This window comes from Anas platyrhynchos, chromosome 14 (assembly GCF_047663525.1).
Source record: "Anas platyrhynchos isolate ZD024472 breed Pekin duck chromosome 14, IASCAAS_PekinDuck_T2T, whole genome shotgun sequence".
Classification (NCBI taxonomy): domain Eukaryota; kingdom Metazoa; phylum Chordata; class Aves; order Anseriformes; family Anatidae; genus Anas; species Anas platyrhynchos.
Window position 1 is genome coordinate 11,289,154 of NC_092600.1, and position 23,029 is coordinate 11,312,182.

Here is a 23,029-nt window from a genome sequence, read left to right on the forward strand (position 1 = left end):
TAAAAAATCAAGGCATGAATAATAAAGTCTTTGCAGGTAACGTTGATGATCAAGGGTATGAGGGAGATGGAGCTGACAGAGGAAAAATGGTAACTTGTATTACATTGATATAATGGGAAAAGAAAGGCCGATGAACTCTTGGGTGCACAGTGTCTGGAAGTGTCCAAGTCTGGAAGAGAAAGAGCAAACTTCATGCTATATGCAGGCTGAGGTCAATGGCTCTGAGTTTAACTTAACCAACAGGTCAGGAGAAGAGAAAGGGCTGGTGGGGCACAGGGAAGAGGGAAATATTGGCTTCCTGCTTAGAAGTAAGGTGCTAATGTCTGAAGAGGATGGAGCTGGCGATGAGGGGTGGCAATAGCTGTAGTGTGCCATAAAAACCTCTGCTGAGTCCCTGGTTTTTAATACCAGGGACTGTTAAAATAGTTCCCACCCTTGTCTGCTGAAGCAATTTTCAGTGTTCTGTGGAAAATCAGTAGGAGAATAAATGGCCTGTGAGAAGTGTTCCTTCACCTTTCATGGGGTATTTCTGTCCTTTAGTAATGGCCTGTGTGGATTCATTTGGGTGTGTGGACTGGTTTCACTCACATCTTTGTCAATGGACAAAATATACAACCTTCTGGATGTGTGGGTGTGATCCCTAGACATTTCAGGAAGCTGTCATTGTAGAGGTTAAGGGAGTGCCTATGTGTGCATATGGGCTGCCCCTTGGCCACCTCCTGGCCCCTGCATTGTGTGATGTGACCCACGTGTGGTGTGGGTGCGTGCTGCCGGGGGCTGTCCCCTGCTGCCATCAGGGCTCCTGGTGGCACTTACCTCTCCTTGGTCATCGTGCCTGAGTTCATGGGAGAAGGCAGCACCAGCAAATGCAATGCAATTAAAAATACATGAAATATAACAATGGCTCTTCCTCGTTATTTCTCCATGCTGGGTGTCTGGGTGGTTTGTAATAACTTCCATTGGAGAAACCCTATGAATGCTTGCATTAGAGAACACTGCAAAGGACAGCGGGGCTCTCTTGTTTAAGGAAAAACTTCTTGGAATAGTTTGAGAAAAGCCTGCCAAATACTTGTGCATAGCATCGCTGGATAAACAAACAGGGCTCTGCAGGCGAGCACAGCCGGCTTCGCATCATTTAGGTTAAACGGTCACATAACGCTCCCTCTTCATCTCCTTCCAACACCAGAAAACAAAGTGGCAGTTTGCTATTATTTATCCCCTGCACTCATTGATGTCAGTCACTGAATAGCCCTTCAGGGGGCTTTACTGCCCCGAACAAACTGCAAAAAATGTGCTCTATTATCTGAGAGCAGGTTGAGCCCACGGCTGCCGCAGTGTGGTTCTCCGGCTCTCGAAGGTCTCCCCTGGCAGTGGCATGTCCTTGTCACCGGGCTTTTGTACAGGCCCCAGGTGGCTGAACTGGTCCAGCGATTGGCCTTTCCTTCCCGAAGCTTGACTCAAAAATCTCTGCTGTGCTGGAGCCAGAGCTTGGAGGCTCCTCGCTGTGGGTGATGCTGGACCCTGCGGCTCGGGCAGGTGCCTGGTGCACCGCGCGCTGCAGCACATTTCATTTCTGCTCGACTCATCTCCTGTTCTGTAAAGACACAACTCACAACTAAATATTAGAGCTCTTTGGGCTGAAAAATGATACATTTCAAGCAGTTTTAGGAGGTCAGATGCCAAACCTTTTGCTGCTATTTTTTGGCAGTGGGGATTGAAAGGACTGAGACCTCTACTACGCTGAAATAAATCTTACAGGAATCCTTCCTGGTTTTCCTTCAGTGTTGTCTTTGTCTTCACAGCATGTTGTAATCCTGAATGCAGATTAGATAATACATTCCAAGGAGATGTGCTTGTCCAAGAAGCTATGTACCTACGTTAATATGGCCAGAGTTAGCTGTCATATCCCGTGGCATCCTGTTAAAAATACATATTCTCTTTGTGTACCTAGGCACAGCAAATGAGCTGTGGAGGGGAGATGTGCCTTAAGAGCAAAACAAGCTCTTTATCTTGGCTCTGTGTTTAAGGCGGCAGTGAAAAGCTGCCGCTGCCACCCCGGACCCAGGACACCCACCAGGGCCACCGTGGCACCCGCTCTGCTCCACAGCGAAGCCACGAGCAGGTGCAGGTGACCCAGCACGGCGGGGAGGCAAGCAGCCCGCCTGAAATACCTACTGTGAGCCTCTCCTGGGGACACCTTGCTGTGATCCATCCCATGGGCACGCAGGTGTTTGTGCCTTCAAAGCAGATCTGGGATGCATGCAAGAGAGCCAATCTGGGTTGAAAGATGTCAGGACTTTGATGACAATACCAGTTTAAATGTATATCAAAGTATTGCCTTATTTTAATTCCTCTGCTTGTATTGCTTTTTATTCCCTTGCTTCCTGCGCTGGAGGATGTTTGAAATACTTTGACCATGTGTATGTTGTCTTTGCACAGGCAGAACAGTCGTCTTTGTATCTATCTAGTCTGCACGCCTGGACTGACGCAGGTCCCACCGGCGAAGCTGACGCCCTCCAAGATGTTTGCTCCATCAGTTGTTCCCACTCCCTCCTTCTGCGTCTGGGAGCAATGCACGATGCTTTCGGCGGCCCCTTTTCCTGCAGTGCTCTGGCATACGCTTCTTAGCAGTGTAACTACGTTGCTCCTTTTCAAATGAAAATATTTGGGATAACAGGCACTATTTCCTCAGTACCCAACTCCCCACAGATCCATCAACTACCAAATGAGATAAAATACAAATGTGCACGTCTCTTCTCACACAGCCGTTCTCTTCAAACATGCGGTGATCCCAGAAGCTGCAAATGGAAGAGCCTCAGTGGAGGGGAGCTGGTACAACTCCATGCTTGTTGTAGTTTCTGGTGGTTTTGACAAGGCCCATAGTTCAGTTTAAATACCTCAAGTGTTTTAAACCTTCCTGTCTGTGTAATGGTACACAATTTTCTTGCTAACTTGATTTATGCAGAAAACTCACCCCAGGCAACAACAGTAATAGCTGCAGGCTCACACAATTTTTTCAGTTGTAAAACAACATTTACTCATAAGAGCTGGCTGACAACTCTGGGAATACACAATTATAAACAACTTTTCTTCGGCAGAGTCGTTTCATTCTGGTTTATGGCCCTCCTTCGAGCAGTTCTGTCTTCGCCGAGGAAGTGATACTTGGCACAAACGACAAACAAGGGACATGTCAAATGTCAGCACATGCCTGCAGCGCTGAGGTTTTTGGGGAGAGTGTTTTCAGGAACAGGCCATCTGATTTGCTTCCTGAGGGAGGAAAACACACACCAGGAGAGCATGTACCCATACAGCCCTCGGTGTTTGGCTTTTCTGGACAACAAGAGGCCACGAGGCCATTCTGCAGGTTCTGGATGCTGAATGGTGAGTGGTGAGAGATACAAATTGCCTTCTCAGATTGCTGTTGCACAGCAATAAAATCTGTTTAAAAAGTCTCGCCTTCCCTCCATGGTCTCCACCTCAATTCCTTGGTCCTGTTTGAAGGAGGATGCTCCTGAACAGCTTTCAGGGCTGTTAGAACAGCCTCTGGTTACCTCTGCAGCACCAAAGAGGCTGCAAAGAGAGAGGTGGACAAGTGTCTGCCTTCACTGTTGAAGCAAGTGTTTATGTCATGACATCCTCCATCTCCTTAGGTATGATTTTCCTATTATACTGTTTAAGCTGCGTTTCCTTTCCTGAACACCTTCCAGTTTCCATCCCACAAACTCCTCTTGCATTTCTCATCTCTTTCAGTTCATTATAAACTTCAGCACAAAAATGACAAATTTTGGCAAAAAGTGTTTCATTAGACTTTGGGGTGAATTCTTCAGAGAGATTGAAAACCGGACATTTTGGAATTTGCAGCCAGTCTTCAAGGCTGTCTGCAGCTTCTACCCTCATTGCGAAGGAAGGATGAGGATGTCCTGGCCTCTGATGGAGTGGGTTCCTTCTCTCAGTCCCTCAATCATGCTGTGTGGATCTGGTTAAACTCCGGAGCTGATAAACAGTCTGCTGAAAAATGTTTTTTCCACTTTGCCAGGCAGCTGAGAAAAGGCTCTCCTGACACTCCTGGTTCCACGCAGCACCGTGCTGAGCTGCTCCATCAATGCACTTAGTGGGCTTTGGGGAACAAAGCATAAATATTTCAGAAGGGATCTTTAATAGGTGTTTGTTTGCTCAAACATTGCTGAATCCTTCTTTGGTAGTTGCTATGGTAAAACACGCTGATTTAAACAGGAAAATGAGCACAGGCTGGAGAGGTTCATTTCTCGTGTATATATGTCAGCTCCTGAAACCCATCTCACCAGCCAAAGGAAGGCTCTGAGAAGGTGGAGAGGCAGCTCTGGGTGTGACACCAGCCAGGCAATCACGTCAGTGTTCACCTCCAGGAAAATACTGCTGGATTTCCCCACCACTAGTACCTTTATCCTGTAAGTTGCGCTCACTCCACTTTTAAAGCGAGGTTTGCTGAGTATCCTGAGGAGGGGTGCCATGTGTGCCATGTCCCTGCCATCTCCACCGCAGTGCACAGTGCCTCTGCTGCTGGACAAGGACCTCTCCAGCCAGAGCAGCAAGGCTGGGCATGAGCATGGCCATGGGGATGCTCCTTGCAGATAATGAAGACAACTCCAGCGTCTACCACTGTTAAAATCATAAAAAAAGCATATCGCTTTTTGGCCTGACAAATAGAGCTGAAGTGGAAGGGGAATTTTGTGGGGAGCATCTGGACAAAGGATTCTGCTATGTTTGCCACAGTATGAGCAAAACACCACCACCAATTTCCACCATTTCCCTGCTCGCAGAGTAGCAAAACAAGCACAAAGCTGTGGAGAAGTGCAACGTGCTATGGGTTTGCCAAGGCCAGCAGCATCCTCCCAGTCACTGCTGCAAGATAAACTTTGCCCTTCTGCCAATGTTGGTGCAGGCAGCCTAGGCAAAGCACCACCACAGATAATGGGAGGCACCGAATGTATTTCCCTCTTCTGGCCTATGGCTCTTCCTAAAACAAGCTGCTTTTGTTTCTGAATGTTCAGGAAGCTTTCCATCAGCCTTGGATGCCAAACAGCAGCATGGCAATGCTTAGCATGGAAAAGCTTTAAGGGACACTTCATAAAGCTCTTGTAAAGACAGAACACGTCTAATTCACATGGGCACAGTATGGTGCTGCCTTTCCTAAGTGTGTCTGAGAACAACAAAGGCATCAAAGCTCCTTGGTGTCTCTCTTTCTGTGGCAAGTGTACAGAGCACGGGAATTTGGGTTTCTTCCTCATAATATGTTATTTTTTGACATAAAGAAGAATCACTGTGAATCACTAAGGTTACGGTGATGAGGCATTCCCTTGTGGAGCACCTTTAGGAAGGCAGCTGGAGGCAGCACTAGAGAACTACTGCCAGGAAGTACAATACAAATAAAGAAAATATGCTACGGCAAAGAAACAAAAATAGAAAGGCTAACAGATAAGGCCCTGACAGGAAGCTAGATGAATTGTGCCACTTGAGCCGTGCTTGTTTAGACCTGTCCTTCTGTATTTATTCAGTGGATTCCAGCATCTCTTACTTGGAAGCTGCTCAGAAGTGCTGGCCAGTTCCTGTTCAACGAGAGCACACAACCTGCTGCGCCCACTGACAATGAAGAGCTTGGCAAAGAAGCGTGACCCGGACAGGAGAGGATGTGCCCTTTCTGCTGCTGTAGGGATGTTGATATGGGAACGGTAGCTCACCATACAGCATGTTCCTTCTTTTAAACCAGCTGGGAGTTCAGAGTGGGAAACAGGCCAAAGGAACTGCTCAGAGTGCCTCGTGCTGGAGCCAGCGTGGTCCCCTCGGCGATCAGAGGTTTGGTGCCTCTCTTCCTCATTCGTGTTGCTGCTCTGTGCCAAAGAAGAACAGGCTCTGGCACGTGCAGCCTCAGATGGGAGATGCCTGCTGAGATCTTCTGCTGAACCTCTGCGTGTGCTGCAGGAAACCCAGCCTGGTGCTCCTCCCTCCTCCGCCCTGCTGCCGTGCACTGCTTGTACTCACGGGATCCGTTTAGCAAGCTGCTGGCTAGTTTACAGGCAGATAAAAGGTCTTGTAACATCGGGTCCAAAGACTTTAACACCAGGAGCCAGGGCCTGCAGTGTCCTGGAGCTCCCACGAAGCAGTTGAACCAGCCAGTGCTCTCTGCAAGCACACACGGAGCTAGCACGTACACACCCACAGGCTGCCTTGCGAACGGGGTAATGCTTCTTGAGAAATTATCATTTTGGACATTTCATCTTCTCTCTCCGCTGTATGTTAAAGCCTTATTAGCAATAATGTGACATCCAGAAGATTCTAATAAAATCTCAAAAGTTTAGATCAATAGTTAATTAGCTGGGGACCTGTGGCAGACAGTGCAGTCAGATGGAGTTGTCAGAGCATAGCCGTCTCCTGTATTAAGCCTTGTCATCTCTGAGTCGCTGAAAATTTGAGGAGATGGCAATGTGAGCTTGCTGTACATAGAGGAATCCCATCCAGACACCTATACATAGCTAGAAGGGACTATTATTTCATCTCCGAAGGAGTTGAGATAGTGCATTTTTTACATCTCCTTCATCTCCTTTTATGTCTCCTGCATCTCCTTCTCCCACTAAATTTCAGCTTTGCAGAATGGCATCTCTGTGCTATAAAGCAAAGTATAAAAACTGTGTGGGGCTGCCTTGCGACTGCTAAGATTTGATCACATTATACTGTCAGATCTGAAAACAGGCAAACCCAGTGAACACCCCATAGAAAGATGTAATAATCTTTTTATTGAAGCTCTTTTCATAATACGCACAATATAAAGCATATTTTATATTTATCACAGCGATTTCTTTCTCTCTTTATGTGGGTTGCAAATTAACTCAGAAATAAACACTGCACAAATCAATAAATACTTCATCCCCTGGCCTCTGGGCTTATTTATTCACCAATAACTTACACTGCGTAGCCAAGGAAAAACAATTCTCTCTTCATTATTTTCTGGTTGAACAACTCTGAAGTAGCAAAAGTGGACACACTCTGCTATTTTCCTCTGCTGCAGTAGCCAGAATTTCTCCTGATCTGTTAGAGGCGGAGCTGGGCAAACAACAATTTGCAAGTTCCATGGAAAAGTGGTGCCAGGAACATAACAAAGTGATAAGTCCCTGGGGCATTCAACTAGCATGGGCTATTAGCGGTTGAGACAACTGAGAATTTTCTGGAGAAATAGCTTGTTTTGTTTTGTTTTGTTTTGTTTTGTTTTGTTTTGTCAGAAAATGCTGATTTACTGAAGTGGGAACTTTTTGTGCGAGAGGTTCTGGAGGGGATATTAGGAGTGTTGCTAAACCTCAGGGTTTGGGGTGGAAGTGCTGGGACAGAGGGTCCTCTTTGGGAATTGCTGATAATGTCCACCCCAAGTAGACCAGTAATGACTCCTGGGCACCCCTGGCAAATGCCCTGTTGCCCACCAGCCTCCTCCTTTCATGCAGTGCCCTGATGGAGAACAAAAAGGACCCTTAGGAAACCTGGGAGTGCTTTCCAGATGAGCAAAACCTCCCTCCAGCCTGTGCCTCAGTGAATGGCCTCCTGACTTTAACCCCAAAACACTGCAGTTGGTCAGGATGGGGTCACTGGGGAGTCTGCAGGGAGAACGGGGCTGAGAGGGGGCTTGGGGATACCCCAGGGCAGGCTCCCAGGGTGGCAGCCTTTTTGGGGTCCCAGGGGTTTTTCAGCATCGCTGCTGCTTGGGATCGTTTCTGTAATGCGGATCTGAGCTCAATTTACCAGGAAATCTGTTTTCTGCAGTTTCCTCCCTGCCGTGGCTCAGGTGGAATATTGTTCAGTATTTCATGCACTGGGATGGCCAGGGAGAGTCCCTGTTTCCTTGAATAGAGTTTGGAACTGGTCTGGGGGATTAAATACAGCAAAAAAATCCCCTGCCATACAACCTGTCCAAGAGCAGGGATTGACTGCTGACTTTGCAGGCACTATTTTTACACCTGAAAAGTGTTTCCAAGCTCCCAAGGGCTTAATAGAACAGATCCAGGGGAGACATTTGCTGGGGAAGGGCTCTGCCGACCAAAAGAGCTTTCTTCCTGTTTCTTAGCTGGACTGGCTGTGTTTAAAAGCAGGAGAGAATTACTCTGCCTGTCTGCTGTGTGAGGAAGCCCTGAAACGGAGCGTGTCCCTTGCCTTGTTTACTGGCCAGTGAAAATAATTGTGGGGAAAAAAAGAAAGAAAAAAACAAACACCACCACCACAAAAAAAAGAAAAAAGAAGAAAGAAAAAAAATAATGAAAAAGCACAAATCAAATCAAACCAATAAAATAAACCAAAACCAAACCAAACAACCAAACAAATAATAATAATAAAAAAAACACCACCACCACCACATCTCTCCTTGGGGTGGAGACGTGCATTGTGCTAAGGTGGCTCCCATCATGGATTTGGGGACTTCTCCATGCTGCAAACTGGTTTGCTCATGACTCCTGTTGGCCAGCTGTCCCAAACCCACCTCTCCAGCCATCTCTTGAGCCCCACCAAGCAAACTCCACCTCTCCTCTCAGGAGCCCTCCAGGTGTCAACTCGTGTCGCAAAATATCCCCTTGGTCAGACCTGTCACAAAGCAGTCACTTGATCCCCAGCAAAGCTATTTTGAGTGACAGGAGGCCCATGACCAACTCCTGGCTAGTTTTAATTCTGGCCAGAAGATGGTCATTGGTCCTCCAGAACCAGGTGACAACCCACCTACTGCTGGGTGTCCAGTGAGAAATATCCGAGCAATTCCAGTCTGACCCAGCATGAAATAATACATACACAGCGGGGCCAGTGCCGTGTGCCGGTGGGATGCTTGCCAAGTAGTTTTGGAGTGAAGTCAGCATTGAGAAACCTCTGCATCTATCTAATAACATGGCCTGAAGCAAAATGTATTGGACAATCAATAGGAAACTAAGTATGAAATGACAGAGAGCTCTGCAGGCTGCACTTAAGGGAATTATGCTGGGAGCCCTGCATCCACATCTGAGCCCCACGCAGATGCTGATTGATACAGCAAATAGCTCGTCTTGGAAGGGGACTTTGAGATGCACTTTATAAATCAAAGTCTAAGTAAACACAAAACCGCTGCCAAGTGGGAACGTTTACAAACTTTGTAGCTTCCATTGTAAGCTCTGAAATGCCAAGAAGAGAGAAGCCCCTTGAACCCCACGGGCTGGGAAGGCTGCTCCACTCTGGGGCACTGTTCCTGCTTCTCTATTAACTCTTCCAGGGAGAAATATTTTGTTGGGTGTCAATGTGTTAGACACAATAAATAGAGATTAAATAAATAAATAAAGGAAGGAAGGAAGAACATTTTCAGGGCTTAATGACCTGAAGGCACACGCAGCACGTACCTTCTCCCAGGTATAACCAAAAGTACCTACACAGACACCATAACCCTGTGCAGCTAAGAGAGCTTTAACTCACAGGTCTGAAGGCCAGTGATACAACCAAACTTGGCTTGGATCACCTCAAACTGATGTGAGCTCTTCTGTTCGGACCACAGAGTGAGGTGTAAGAGAGCAGGGCTGGGGTGTGGGACAGCCCCAAGTGACTGAGAAGGGTGAAGGGCCAGCTTGCAACAGCGGGGGGCTGTGGGGAGACAGAAACAGCTGGAGAGGTGTGAAAGCTTCCTCTACCAGACAGGGACCTGAGGATGTGACAGTGTAGACCCCACTCATACAGAGAGAGCAATCAATGCACAGTGGAGATGCCTCCACGCAGCAATTTTCCTCTCCTTTTCCTCCCACAAAGCAGGTGGCTGTCATTCGCCCTTCCCAGCTGGGTGGGAAATGCCACCTTACAGAGCACAGCGGTAATTTCGAATGTTTAAAAATAATACCCTCTTTTTTTTTTTTTTTTTTTTTTTTAACGACGCCTCGACAAATCTTTCTGTCTGTGTGGTTCTGTGCTTGGTGCAAGTGGCCCGAGACGAGCAGAGCAGCAGCCTCGGCACACCCAGCTCCTCACCTCCTGCATCTGTTCACCCGGCAGGGGGTTGGCAGAAAAGGGTTTTCCTTTCACCAGCTGCAGGAGAACATTTCCTCGCAGTCCAAAGCCAGAAAAAGTAAAGAGGGAGGTGTCTTTTCCTGGCCCCCAAATGCTCCATGTTTCTGTTGACTCCAGTGGGGAAGGACGGGGTGTGCGTGTCTGGCAGCCTCCCGCTCCCAGCCTCTTTGACGTGCTTGTGTTCCCTGATTTCCAGTCAAAGCTGGGGTGGACACAGCCAGGATGTGATTGCGGGGACGTGCAGCTACATGGGCGCTCTCCTGCTCCTCACCAGCTGCAAGGCGCTGCTGATGGGGACACCACTGCCTCCTCTACTGATCTGTCAAATCTGTTCCTGGTCATTGCTGAAATCAAGCAGCCTGGGGTTGTCGTTGCTTTCCTGGGGCACCAGGTTTTGTGACAGGCACACAGGGTGTTGTATAAACACACACGTTATTCCTGGCGGTGCTGCACCACTGCATGCTTTGGGCCAGTTGGTGCTGGGATAGTTTGGGCTTGGTTGGGAGGTTGTCTGCAAGTGTCCTGGTGCAGAGCAGGAGTCCTACAGCACCATCCCTCGGCTCTTCTGGGGCAGCAGGGAGGGGACTGCAGTGCTCACCATCTGTGCATTAGCTCTTTAGTTTCTGGACCCTGCAAACAAGGAGGGAATAACTCAGCTCTGCTCCCCATCCAGCCTCTGGAAATCTACAGCATGCCTTCAGCCCAGGCACTGTGCTGGCATCAGCCAGAGGGAGAGGAGCTCCTTCGGGACTCAGGAGCCAGCCTGAAGGTGCAGAGGTTGCTCTGCATTCCTGCAGCAGCGTGAACCACCCCGAAGGCTGCAGGGAAGCAGTCCGTCTTCTGTACGTGCTGGCTTGCATGCTTGGTGTGCTTCTGCTGAGCTTGCAGAGGATCCTCGAGGTAATGCCTGCCAAATCCCACCCAGGGATGGCTGCAGCGAAGTGTGGCATCTGTGCACGTGTGTGTGTCAGTGCCAGCGTGCACACCCGCAGGCGTGTGCCAACTGAGTGACTTGGGAAGGGCTGACGGCTGAATATTCACTCTCTGGTTTTGGTGGGGTGCAGAAAAATAAATTTGAGGGGTTGTGCCTTCCTTCTCCCCCAAACACCTGGGAAACAGCCCTGTTGTCTTGCTAGCTCCTGATTTCCCTCAGCAAAGGTAACTCAGCAAAAGTTTTCACTTATGAAAACGTAGGTAGGTAAAGCAATAGAGAAAAAGGAATACCCAGGAAGTGCTCCATGAAAATATTTGCATGGTTGTCTGATATAAGTGCTCATTCTGTTCTTGCTGGTATTGCTGTGCTGCAGTGCAAAGCTGAATAAATGGGAAGTAGTTTTTGCCTCAGACTGTTCCTGGATTTTTCCCGGCATTCCTTTCTGGTGCTCATCTGGACTGATAAACTGCTAATCCAGACCGCCTTTTGTGTTGCAAGGCTTTATTTACAGAGCCGACAGGAGATGTAGTTATGCTACAGATACAGCTGAGTGCCAGAAGTCTGGAGGGCGCAGGGAGGGACAAGCCTCACTTCGTGCAATTTGCCACCTAAGTAAGAAACAGAAATGCATCTGGAAGATCTTGTGACAGTTCCAGCACCACCTGAGGCTCTCTTGCCATTGTGTCCCCAGTGGCAAAGGGGGTGAGGAAGAGCCCTCAGCTGCTCCTGTCTCAGCCAGTCTCTGCACCAGCCTCTGGAGTTTTCCCATCGGTATTTTATCATCGATCTCATCAACACCAGTACAGGGAGACCTGTGCACAGAGCATGTGAGAAAAGGGGAAGACGTCGGGAAGCAGTGAGATGTCTCCTGAACTGCTACGTGGCACCACGCTGGGAGCCCACAGTGCTGCAGCAAGGGAGCAAGGATGCTCAGGAAGGGAAAATTTGGGGTGGAGGAAGTGTGTGTGTGTCCGTCCTTCCTGCTGCAAAGGAAGGATGAAACTCTGCTACCGTGTGCTCCCTTTTTTTTCAGGGCTGAGGTCAATGAAGAACATCACCTGTGCTGCCTGGGAAGTGGGACAAGATGTCCTGGTTGCCTCATTTCTGGGGCTGCGGGGTTTTATCACTGCCAGGAATAAGAGACATCCTATTTTCCTGTTACGGACATGCACGAGTCCGTCGCCACCTCCCTCCTGTGAAGTCCTGTGTCTGCCCCCAGTGGAAAATCCAAGCCGCCATCCCAAACAAGGTGTTCTTTCACTGGGTGGTGAGAAAGTCGGATGGCCTCACCCGGTACGTGCCCTGGGGCTGGCAGAGGGGCTGTCCTCCCGGCAGAGGCTGGCTCTGCAGAGCCAGGCAGCGAGCTGTAAGAATTAATATATAGGCAAACAAAGTGGAAGCAATCAGGAGGGAACATGATATCTGGAGTGCGTCACAAAGCAAGGGCGAGCAAATATACTTTCCAATTAAATGGCTAGAAAGAAATGGAGGGGACTACACGAGAGGAGGGGATGGAGGACAGGAGGTCCTTCTTCATGGCTTTTTTCCCTGTGCGTCATCTTTTTTTTTTTTTCCTTTTTTTTTTTTCCCAGTGGAAAATGCCTGTAAGAAGCAAGCAGATCAAAATGGTAACCTTTCACTCTGGTTCCAAGCACTGAGATGCTGACTCTGGGAATAAGGGCACTGCAGCCTGGCTGGTTACACCGTGGAGGCCACATTGCCAGCCTGGTCCTGCCCCTTGGTCTCAGCTCTTGCAGCAGCGAAGATGCTATTAAGCCTGAGGTACTGGAGGGCCAATTGGTGCTTTGGACTGCGAGTTAAATTTCCATGTGATTGCAGGATTATTTTGCAGACTAGAACCCTCTTCTGGTAGAAAGTTTGTGTTTGAGGTTGTTTTGGAAAACTCTGTTACTAAGAAGAGCAAGGGTGAGAGTTTCATAACATTTCATACCAACGGTTGCTGGTGTCAGGGAAGATTGCTTCTTTAACGAGCTGACGGTGGGGGTCAAGCACTCTTCTGAGATATCATCACTGTAAAATACCCAGTGTTTCCAGGAGAAAAAGTGTCTGTGTCCTACAGGATGAGCTCTGTGCTGTACACTCTACCTTCTGCACCCTAGATTTGTCACTTGGCTGAGTAACACGACTCAGCTTCTCACTGTCCCGTGGCTCTCAGACTCTTGTTTAAGTTATTCCCAGTGTCATATTTGGGGCATTTAAAACAAGTTTCGTTCTACAGGCAGAAAGACCTCTCCCCCATGGGAGGCAAGAGCTAAGCTCTGTGCTCGCAGCGTCTTCCCCTGTGGGAACGGCTGTTTCGTTCGTCCACTTGTGCACCCATCTTCCCAGCAAGACGAAAGAGAAAGTCCTCTGCGAGGAATTAGCCCATCTCCATTTGTCATCTTGAAGGGTTTGTTTATCATGCTCGCTGGCGTTTTCCAAGCTGGATGATTAAGGGGCTGAAAGTTTCCCACAACTATATCCCCAAATTAGCACAGAAACGCTGATGAGTTAAAACAAACATGATATGAAAGAGGGGGAAACAGCCCTGCCTGCTTCCTATCTCTGCATGTCTTTGCAGAGCAGATCTTTACACACCTCGAGCTGCTCTCCTGGTCCTCGCTTTCCCACACCGCTGTCACAGCACTTCTTTCCTGGCCCCCGCTGCCTCCTGCTCCATCCCAGTTTCCTTCGGGAGGAATTTGCTAAACACACCAAGTTATGGTTTGGTTAAGTGGAAAAATTATTCTTGGTATGACACGGCGAAGCACAAATGAAAAGCTGCTTCTTGGGGATGTACCCTCTCCTGCCAAGAGTGCTCTGAATTAGCACAAGGGAAAAAAAGAGGGCTTTTTTTTTTTTTTTTTTTTGATTGATGCTTGAATAGAAAAAGCTAATAAAAATTTAGCCTGCACTGAATCAAAACATTTTTATTTCCTTCTGAAAAAAAAAAAAAAAAAAAGATGAAAAATGTTATTTTGGCTCAACTCAAAAGCTTTCATTTAGTATCATTTTCAGCTAATTTAACTCTTTCAAACCTTTTTTTTTTTTTTTTTCCTGTGTCTTTTTCACAGAATGGGGCAGTTTGGCAACAAAACCATTTCAAAATTATGGTCTGACCACTTTGATTGTAGTCCATCTGATCTTGAAAATGATGAAACACTGCATTTTGACTTTCTCAAGATGTTGTTTTCTTCCATCTTAGCTTTTGTCTCTGGAAGTGTTCAAAGTATCAAAGAATTCAGCTTTCTTTTTTTGGGAGGGGAGGAGGTTGTAAATCTACTGTTCTCTGAAAAACCATTCCCACAGTATTATTCTCAACTTTCTTCATCTTTAGCTTGTCTTAGCTGACTCACTAAGAGCTACTGTAGTCACATGCTTTTCACACAATAATTGTTTACAGCCAACTTCAACCCATTTTCATCTGTGCTTTATCAGTCGCCGCTACTTAAACAATATTTTCTGTCAATAGCTGTCAGGAGTTCCCGGGATACTAATGTGTTTGGGCCACACAGACAATGAGAAGCTCACAGATTGTGGGGAGAATAAAATCAGTCATCCAAAATAATAAGAAGTTCTTTCCAAAGGGGGAAAAAAACACCCCTGAAATGTAGTTGCAAAGCTCAGAGGAGGAGAAGAGTCCCCAGAGGACAGCAGGGAGCACGAGGACCTGCTCCTGCTCTGACTCCTGCGTTAGCCTGGCACGAGAATGAAGGTGAAGCCGACCTCTGCTCGAAGCCTGGCTGTTGAGCAGGTCACTTCCCTGCTCTTTGACATGGGAGCAGGAGCCCGGTTCCTCACACACGGTGGGTAGGAGGCAGGACGGCCCAAGAAAGCATCATTATGCAGTTCAAGCCCTCGCCAGGGCAGCTGGCTGCTTCTGAATCTGCTAACTCAATAACTGCTGTGCCCTGCAAATCCTCTTCAGGCAATGAATCCCCTTTTACTCAAGAGGTTTATTCAGTTACTCTCTGCTATTTTCAGTAGAGAAGGCATTTTTATTGCAGCAATTCAATAAATTAGCAGGGATTGGTGTCAGTAACCTCCTTGCAACGTCAGAAATGCAAAGCTTCATGTGGCACCAATCCCATTATGGGCCTAATCTCATCTACTTCTCTACAGATAACAGTGTGATAAAGGGTCAGATTTCCTTGGCTGCCTTTGTGAGCGTGCTAAGCTTATTATCCTCTCCTCATCCCCTACAGGAGACAGGCTTTCACCTCCTAACCTCTGCTGTAATTATTCACTCTCTGTTACTGGAGCATGGCAGGCCTGGCTCTTGAATTCTACTTAATATGATATTATTTATCTAGCCAGTATTCTCCTCTCAGTGGGTTTCCACTGATGGCCTTTTCCTCTGCTGCTTTCCCCCGCCCCGTCTCTGCAGTTCCTCCCGCTGTGTAGTCTGACCTTTTAAAGCATTTCAAAGGCTATAAGGATCCTCCCGAAGAAACAGGACTTACAAGGAGAGAGGACAAGAGAGAAACATTCTTTGCCAGGTTGTGTTGATTATAGAGAAATGAATGGACTCCCTGAACAGCCCGTGATGAGTTACTATGAGGGCCCTCCTTCTCCTCACATTCCCCTCTGGTGATAAATATTTGCCTTCTCTTCTGGAGGCTGGATCACGTCGGGTTTCATTTCAAGAAAACTCTTTTATAAGAAAATATCTCTGCTCAGTAAGAGGAATTTCAAATTCTGTCCCTGACTATATTTAGTTTATTGGGAATTTATGGCTTGAATACGCTTTTGTTAGCACAGGGGTGGTTACAGATGGCACCGTCTGGCAAAAATGGGAGCTCTCCCACTGGAATGGGTTGTAGGAGGGGAAGAGGAGGCACATTTTGGCAGGCTCCTATTAATCGTGATAAGAAATGTTTTAGAAATCCCCTTCCAAAGAAGGGAGCTCAGCAGCAAGTCCCAATTACACGGTGAACTACACAGCCTGTTTTGTAATAGATTGCTCCTCGCTGGCCTTGCTGCTGTCAGCTGCAAAACACCGCTGTCTTCAAACAGGCTTAAATTAATGAAGTCACAATCACAGATCTACAAAGTAAGTGTGTCAATGGGCACCGCTTTTATGCGGAGCACAAGACTGCATTTTTCCTACTCAGATCCTCTCCTTTCATCTATGTGCATTATAGTTTTCATCACAGATCCCTTGATACGATTATTGTATCACCTCAATTGATGGAGGAGAAAGTCAGGATGCTCAGTCCGACCATCTGTATGCAGGATGTGCATGGATGTGAAGGCAGCTGGCAGCAGTACGAGCATGTCAAAGATCCCACTCAGGCTGGGGGATCTGAACACAACAGCAAACCAGAGGACATAGAACTGCTTTTGACTCCAATTCCCCTCGTCTACTCTTCTTCCAGCCTGCAGACATCCAGCATGTTTGTCTTTGGCTGCCTTCCCATCATTTCGCCAAAGGCAGCCAGTGCTCACTGCACACCGAGCTTGTATATCGAGCTTGTGTATTGGTTAATCAGCTGGAAGTTATGTTCTCTGATCTTAGGAGCTGAGTTCTTACTCTGAATTGGGAAATGCAGCAGGAATTCTCCATCCTTTCTCTGTTACTGCTTTCCCTGGCACAGAGAAGTTGACCAAGGGAACAGAATGAAGGAACGGAGGCCAAATCCATTTTGTAGGAGGTACCTCAGATCCACAGCATGCTCTGAAATCACTGCTGGAACTCTTCTAAATCCACAAACAATAATTCAAAATGGATCTCAAAATGGCCTACAAATATTAACAAACAAATCCTTAGTGCTCCGAGCTGTTATTCCACTGGTAGTGATGGGAAAATTGATAGAGCAGTCAGGAAACACAGCCAAGCCTACATACTAAAGTCAAATTAATGATAGAGCTAAGCTTAGAAGTTAAAAGCCCTGATGTGCAGTACCTGAACCTAACCACAACATAGGACAGATTATTATTTTACTATCTGAATTTAGTTTTATAAAATTAAGATATTTTTTCTCTATCTCCATCTAATTTTGGAGCCCAGCAATATTCCCAACAACTACCAGAGGCAGAGGTAGTGAGAGGGAAATTGTCATCTCCATAGAGACACTTATGGTACCTTAAACGTACCTTGAGCAGAGAGGCAGATAGAGCAGCACACCTCCTTAGTCTTGCAGATGCCTGTGAACACGATCTGCCCTGTGGAAAATGGAAAAAGGAGGCTATTGGCAGCTGCTGGAGCTATAAATTAAATGATCCCAAGAGCCCAATATTTAATTTTCACTCCGTGCAGAGGCTGGCTCCTGTGAAAGTGAGAGCCCTCACCCTCTCACCCCAGTGACACCGAGAAGAAACCTCTCACCCCCGTGACCCCAGGAGGATTAACAGGCTGGCTCCTTATCCTCCCACTCATTTTTTAATGAAGTGTGATGGCATGTTGAGGGAACCTGTAAGTGGGAACAGGCCATATGACATCCTCTGTCCTCAGTGGCACACAAATGGGTCTGTTTACAAAAGCAAGATGAAATGAAAGGAAAACCGTGCATCCATGCCAGCAAATGAACACTCTGTCCTGCATATGCTTCCTCTGGGACACGGGGAGGAGGAGGATTGCTAATCGACCAACAATTTCTCACCATATATTATTTGCGGTTGCAGGATTGCTTATTTAAAGCCACTGTGTATGCAGATGGTTTGGTTTGGGGTTTGGCTGAGGAGATCCTAATTTGTAAAGAGCTATCTCATTTAAAGAATTTGAAAGGACAACAGATTGGAAGGACTGCTCCACCAGTTTGTCTCAAAATCCCTTTCTGTCTCCAGAGTGTGTATTCTGCTTCTCTAGAGTCTGCATGGGCTGTGTAAAACAAATCCCTATGACTTGAAAAAGGTTCATTAAGTTCCTATAATTGCAGCTCACCAGGAGAGGAGGAGGGTGACTGTATAAACAAACAATGCAGGGCTTCTTGTTCATTTGCTAAGCAATGCCAGACAATCTTTTTCTCCAGCTAGAAATTAGGAGCTGATTTTCCTATTTACTTACACCCCAGACTCAGCCTTGGGACTTGGAGCCTTTTAGTGGGACCATCCCTGCCTCTTACTGGCCATCCCAAGAAGAAATATCCTTGCTGTTTGGGGCTGGGTTGGACATGGATGTGGGCAGCGGGGTGATGGGCTGCATCCCCCATGGGGCAGCTGGAGTAACTCTGTGATGGATCTGACTTCAAAATCTGTTGTGTGGAAGAAGCAGCACAGGCCCAAGGATGGACAGAGCATATTGTGTCCTCAATCATATTTGAAAAACAAATTGTAATGTTAGATTTCATATCCTGAGATGTGGTCTTCAGCATACATGAAACAGACGCTTGCTTTACATGCCAGTAACCTTTACGCATGGAGCAGGTTGCATTTCAGCAAGGCAGTGTGTGAACAGCAAGCAGAGAAGCAAAATCGTGCAGTAAATGCAAATGTTGACAATGCCCAACAATCTTCTGCAAGTTTTAATACAGAGAAAAAATGTGTACGTGTGCCCAGCCTGTTCCACAGGGAATTGCTCACAGTTGTACTCACAGAGCCGTTTATCTCAGACCTCACAAGACGCTGCTCGCCCTGTAGTGACGCTCTCCAGTCTTCCTGCTGTTACATCCCCTCGTGCCAGGCATCTCTGAGAGCTTTATGACAATAATCTAAGCGTGGTGGAAAATAAAAATCACTCCGTTCCCTCTGCCTGCTTGTGAATATAGTGCCAGCAGCTCTTCATAAACTTTCCCCATTCTTCTAGCTCATGAAACGTTTTATGTTTTCTTGCCTTTGGGGAAGGGCCTGTGCCAGGCACACAATGCAACAGAGGAGGATAACTAGGGTGCAAAAAGGCTTTCCCCACACTCTCCCCAGGGTGAGTATCCCATTTCCATGTGTCCTTTATTGCCCCATGGCACTCTGCTGGAAGTTGTAACCAGCTGACTGCAGACCTCACCAGCTGAAAGCTGTGAAGCTGATGTTTGCTGGGGCTTTCCCTCTGCCCCACAGCTGGGGTTGTACCAGCCACTTAGCAGTCAGGAAAGCCAAGCTATGGACAGGGCTGGGGCATTTTAAGAGCAGTGCAATCAGTTCTTATATTGAAATAGATCCAAATTAAGAGCTAGGAAAGCCTGCATTCTTGGTGCAATGCTGATTGTCAGGTATAGACCCTTTCAAGTTTTTTGTCCCTTTGTTGCCCATCAGCTCCACCAACATTAGGAGATAAATACTTGTGGAGAGCCTTCAATGCAAGCATCTCTGGGGTAAATAAATCTTGCTAAGAAAGTGCTGCTGAGACAGCTGCCCTCACCAGGTGCTGCAGAGCCGCGAGTCAGTGCAGCAGAGCTGGGACAAGACATTTTGGTGTCAGAAAACATGGAAGACAATCTGTAATTCAGTGGGAAACCACTCGGGGTTTGAAAGGTGCTGCATTGCCTCATTGTTTTCTATCTCCTAATGTTCTGGTGGCTGTGCTGTGTTCTTGGGTTGGATGAGAAGCCAAGAGCATCTCAGGCACAGGAGCTTGGAAAGCTGGTGTCGGGGCCAAGCACAGTAATCAGGCTCCAGCTGCAGGACAGACAGACCCTGCCCGGGCTCTGTGTTGGCATTTGGGGTTCTGAGCTGCCTGTCTGCTGCTGCAGTGTGAGGGCGAGCCAGGTTTGACCAAGAGAAAACCGCACAGCCATTAATATTCTGCTATTATTAATTCATTGCAGCACCTGAATGTGAAATGAGAGAGAGGGATTCAATTTGAATGGCCCAGAGTGGAGCCCTGGACCTAAGCAAGGCCCTTTCATTCGGGGAGGTTATTTCTGCTCTTATTTTGGTGACAGCTGCTGGGCAGAACCCCTTGTTCCACAGTGATTATCCAGCCTTCACAGCAAGTCCTGTGTCCTGGCTGTGCCAACCAGGGGGTTGTCCTCTCATACCCCAAAACCCACCCTGAGCAGTCGGGGAACCTGGCTCGTGGCTCACTGCGTGGCTTTTCACCCTCCCTCTGTCCTCACTGAGCATTAAACAAACTGCCCAGTGTATCAGGGCTGGGCGCTTGCCACCAGGCCCAGGGACTGGAAAGCTCTCTTGTTCCATGCTGATCTTCCTGTGTTTCCATCCATCACAGGAAGGACTCCTTGTTCCACTGCCAGGATTAGTGCTGGCATCGCTCCTGCCTCGGTTTGAATGCTCTCCTCTGAGCACGTCTCGGTCCTTTCCGGGAAGGCTGCACGTGGAGGTGGACAGGCATCGATTTCATGGCCAAGAGGAGGGAGATGTGGCCACGTGCATCACAGGCGAGAGCCTGGAAGGGGCCTGGCATCAACTTTCTGCGTACCTGAGAGGCTCAGGACCCTGCTCTGAGGTCCTGAGTGATGCCTCCAGCATGGCTTCAGGCTGCTGAACACAGCCACAAAAATTATACCCTGTAATTCCAGATGGGGGGCAAACCTCATAAAAAGGAATTTTTTGTCTGGTGTCATAAGGAAATAAGGCTTCAATCATCTTTCTTTCCCTCACTACCTGTCCCACTGATGACTTTGGGGTTGTTGGATAAATTTCACGAATCAGAGGGACACAGGTGCCAAGGATAATGTAATTCTTAAAAAAATAGATGTCCAAGCATCAGAAATTTAGTCTATCAATATCCCCTCTGAGGAAGAGGCTGCAGCATCAGCAAAACTTCCTGAGGTCTCGGGACATAGGCGTGGGCACTGGATGTGGGAATGGCTCCAGCACTGGAGTTGCTGGTAGGAGCTGGTGACATATCAGCAGTGATTCCAGCAGGGCTGGCCTCACAAGCATTGTGTCCTGCATCGGGACACCCAGCCCCAATGGTACACACAGAATAAGCCAGGTTTGGCTGCCACAGCAGGGCTTCTGGCTGTTTGCACCTCGATCTTTGCTGACAGCACCTTTCCCTGCCTGTCCTTTGGGCCAACAGCAGTCCAACACCATGAGACCCCTTTCTTTGACAAACTACCTAATGTTCATCCTTCCCTCTGCTTCCTAGTGGGGCCATCTGTCTTCCTGCACGCTGGAGATTTTCTTGGAGGCAATAGCCTGCGTGCAGCCTCGGGAGCAGGACAAGTGCTAGCAGGCACGTACCTTGTGGAGGCAGAGAGCCCCTGCTCTCTGGTGACCCTCAGTAGATTAACGGGCTGACTTAATGGGAGTGAAGCTCCATTAGTCACCAACAACCTGACACATCTATCCCTGGGCTGAAAGCACTTTGCTCTCAGTAGATGAATAAGGACAAGCTGTTGTCAGAGGTTGCCGAGCTATAAACAGCAGGTTGCAGAAGCTGGCAGAGCTGTGGAAACCCTCTGCAAGTGTCTGGGGTCATGAGTCATTTTGGGGAAGATTTACCTGAGTTTGGCTTCGCAGTCTGACTTTGGAGCAAACATGGTATGATCAGGGGATGCTCAAGCTCAAGTTTGGAGTCTGGGATATGAGGTGCACCTGATTTTGTGGCCCTGCTCTGGGATCCAGAAATTAATCTGTAGACCAAAATTTGAAGTAAGCTGAAGACTTACAGAGCAGATGTACCAAGACACATTTTGGAGCTTGAGAACCCTTTATGGTGTCTGTTATGAAGCAGGCTTTGTAACTCATTGCCTATTACCTCTCTGCATTCACCTCATAGATGAATACAAGTGAGTGAAAATAGAAGGTCTGATCTTTAATTCACTGCACAATTTGAACTGTTTGGGAAAACCCACCGGTTCAGGGACGTATTTATTCTGTGGACAAACTGCCTTGTCCAGTCCCTGGAACCAAGAAAGGAGCATGCATGAGCTCCCTCCACTCACCCTGTGTGCAATGGGCAGCATGAAGGACCTTTCAGAGCAGACAGTGCTGAAGAGGCAGAGCTGTGATGCTGTGGAAGCAAAGCAGCCATCCCAGAAATCACACACAGCTGCAAAGGTCTGGGTACATGTGGCCAGTCATGCCCAACGTAGTGAAACTTATTTTTCCTGCTGTCTGCCAAGGGCACAGATGAGTTTCTAGCTGTTGCCCTCTCTCCATGCTGTTAGATTTCATGGATGTATTTTACATTGCTTAGCCACAGCTCTGCAGTGCAACAGACCTGCAATGCCTTTTCATTAGCTGTGAAACAGAATGGTCACAAGAATGGTCCCCATATTTCTTTGTGCCTCTGGCAATCAATAGAAGAGTTTTTATCTGTAGCAGCCAGGAAACTTGTGTGAGCAGGTCCTGCCTTCTGGTTAGAACTGATGGAGTTTTAAAGACCTTCCTCTGCTGTTGATGCTGCCTGGCTTCCAGGGTAGTGCTGCTACTCCTTTGTTTTTATGAGGCTGCTCATATATCAAAGCTGTGGGCACAGCCTGCCTGCTTGAAGGCAGTCGAGATATCTGCACTTTGGCATCCAGATTCAGCTGTTGCATGAGAGGATCCCACATCCCTGCATTCATCTTATTTATTACTGCACCACAGGGATTCTGGAAATTTTAGCCAAGAGCACTGTTTCTTTTATAAGAGGCTTCATGTTCAGAGGAAAGCACTTTGTGATTATATAGACCATTAAGCGTCACGTGGCATTTCCAAATCAAGAGTGGGTGAGAAAACACTGGATCATATTTCTTCCCTTCCTTTCTCTGCCTTGGACCAGGTGTCCTCTGTCACATCCTGCTGACCCAGCCGGGCTGGCTCGCTGTGCCCGTACAGCCAGGCTGTAAACAGAGCTATCTGGACAGGAGAGTTTTTGCTGCCTCAGCATCTTTGGTATGGACAACATCTGCTGCCATCCAAGGGCTCTTCTCGTTGTGGGAAAGGTCTGCAGCTCAGATTTGCCCAAGGGCAGATCCTGTGTGTCTTGGGCTCCCTGTCCCCCCCCCTCTGACTTGCAGGAGGCTAAAAATACAAGCTAGTTCATAGGTGCTATTTTGGGGGCTCTGTGTTTTCCCCTGCTATAGCTCCCCTCACATGTGCTGCTATTTTTTTCCAGTAATGATGAGAATCACCCTGTACATTTCTCTTTGGAATATATAATTTTAGAGCCGATTATGTAATTATTACTACTCTAAATCATTTGCTGAGTGAATTCTTTTTTCTTAATTAAAAACAATAACA

The 23,029-nt window shown here is 47.6% G+C and overlaps 2 long non-coding RNA genes across 2 annotated transcripts; one reads left to right on the forward strand and one right to left on the reverse strand.

The window, feature by feature from the left end:
• Window positions 1-12,235: 12,235 nt before the first annotated feature.
• LOC106017569 (uncharacterized) lies at window positions 12,236-18,872 on the reverse strand. The gene is made up of 3 exons (XR_001191093.5): window positions 18,494-18,872; window positions 17,057-17,125; window positions 12,236-16,702 (listed from the first exon to the last, which is right to left on the reverse strand). It is a non-coding gene; the product is annotated as an uncharacterized lncRNA (long non-coding RNA).
• A 64-nt stretch (window positions 18,873-18,936) lies between these two features.
• On the forward strand, window positions 18,937-21,046 carry LOC113845182 (uncharacterized). Its single transcript, XR_003500568.3, has 2 exons — window positions 18,937-19,104; window positions 20,064-21,046. It is a non-coding gene; the product is annotated as an uncharacterized lncRNA (long non-coding RNA).
• Window positions 21,047-23,029: the final 1,983 nt, after the last annotated feature.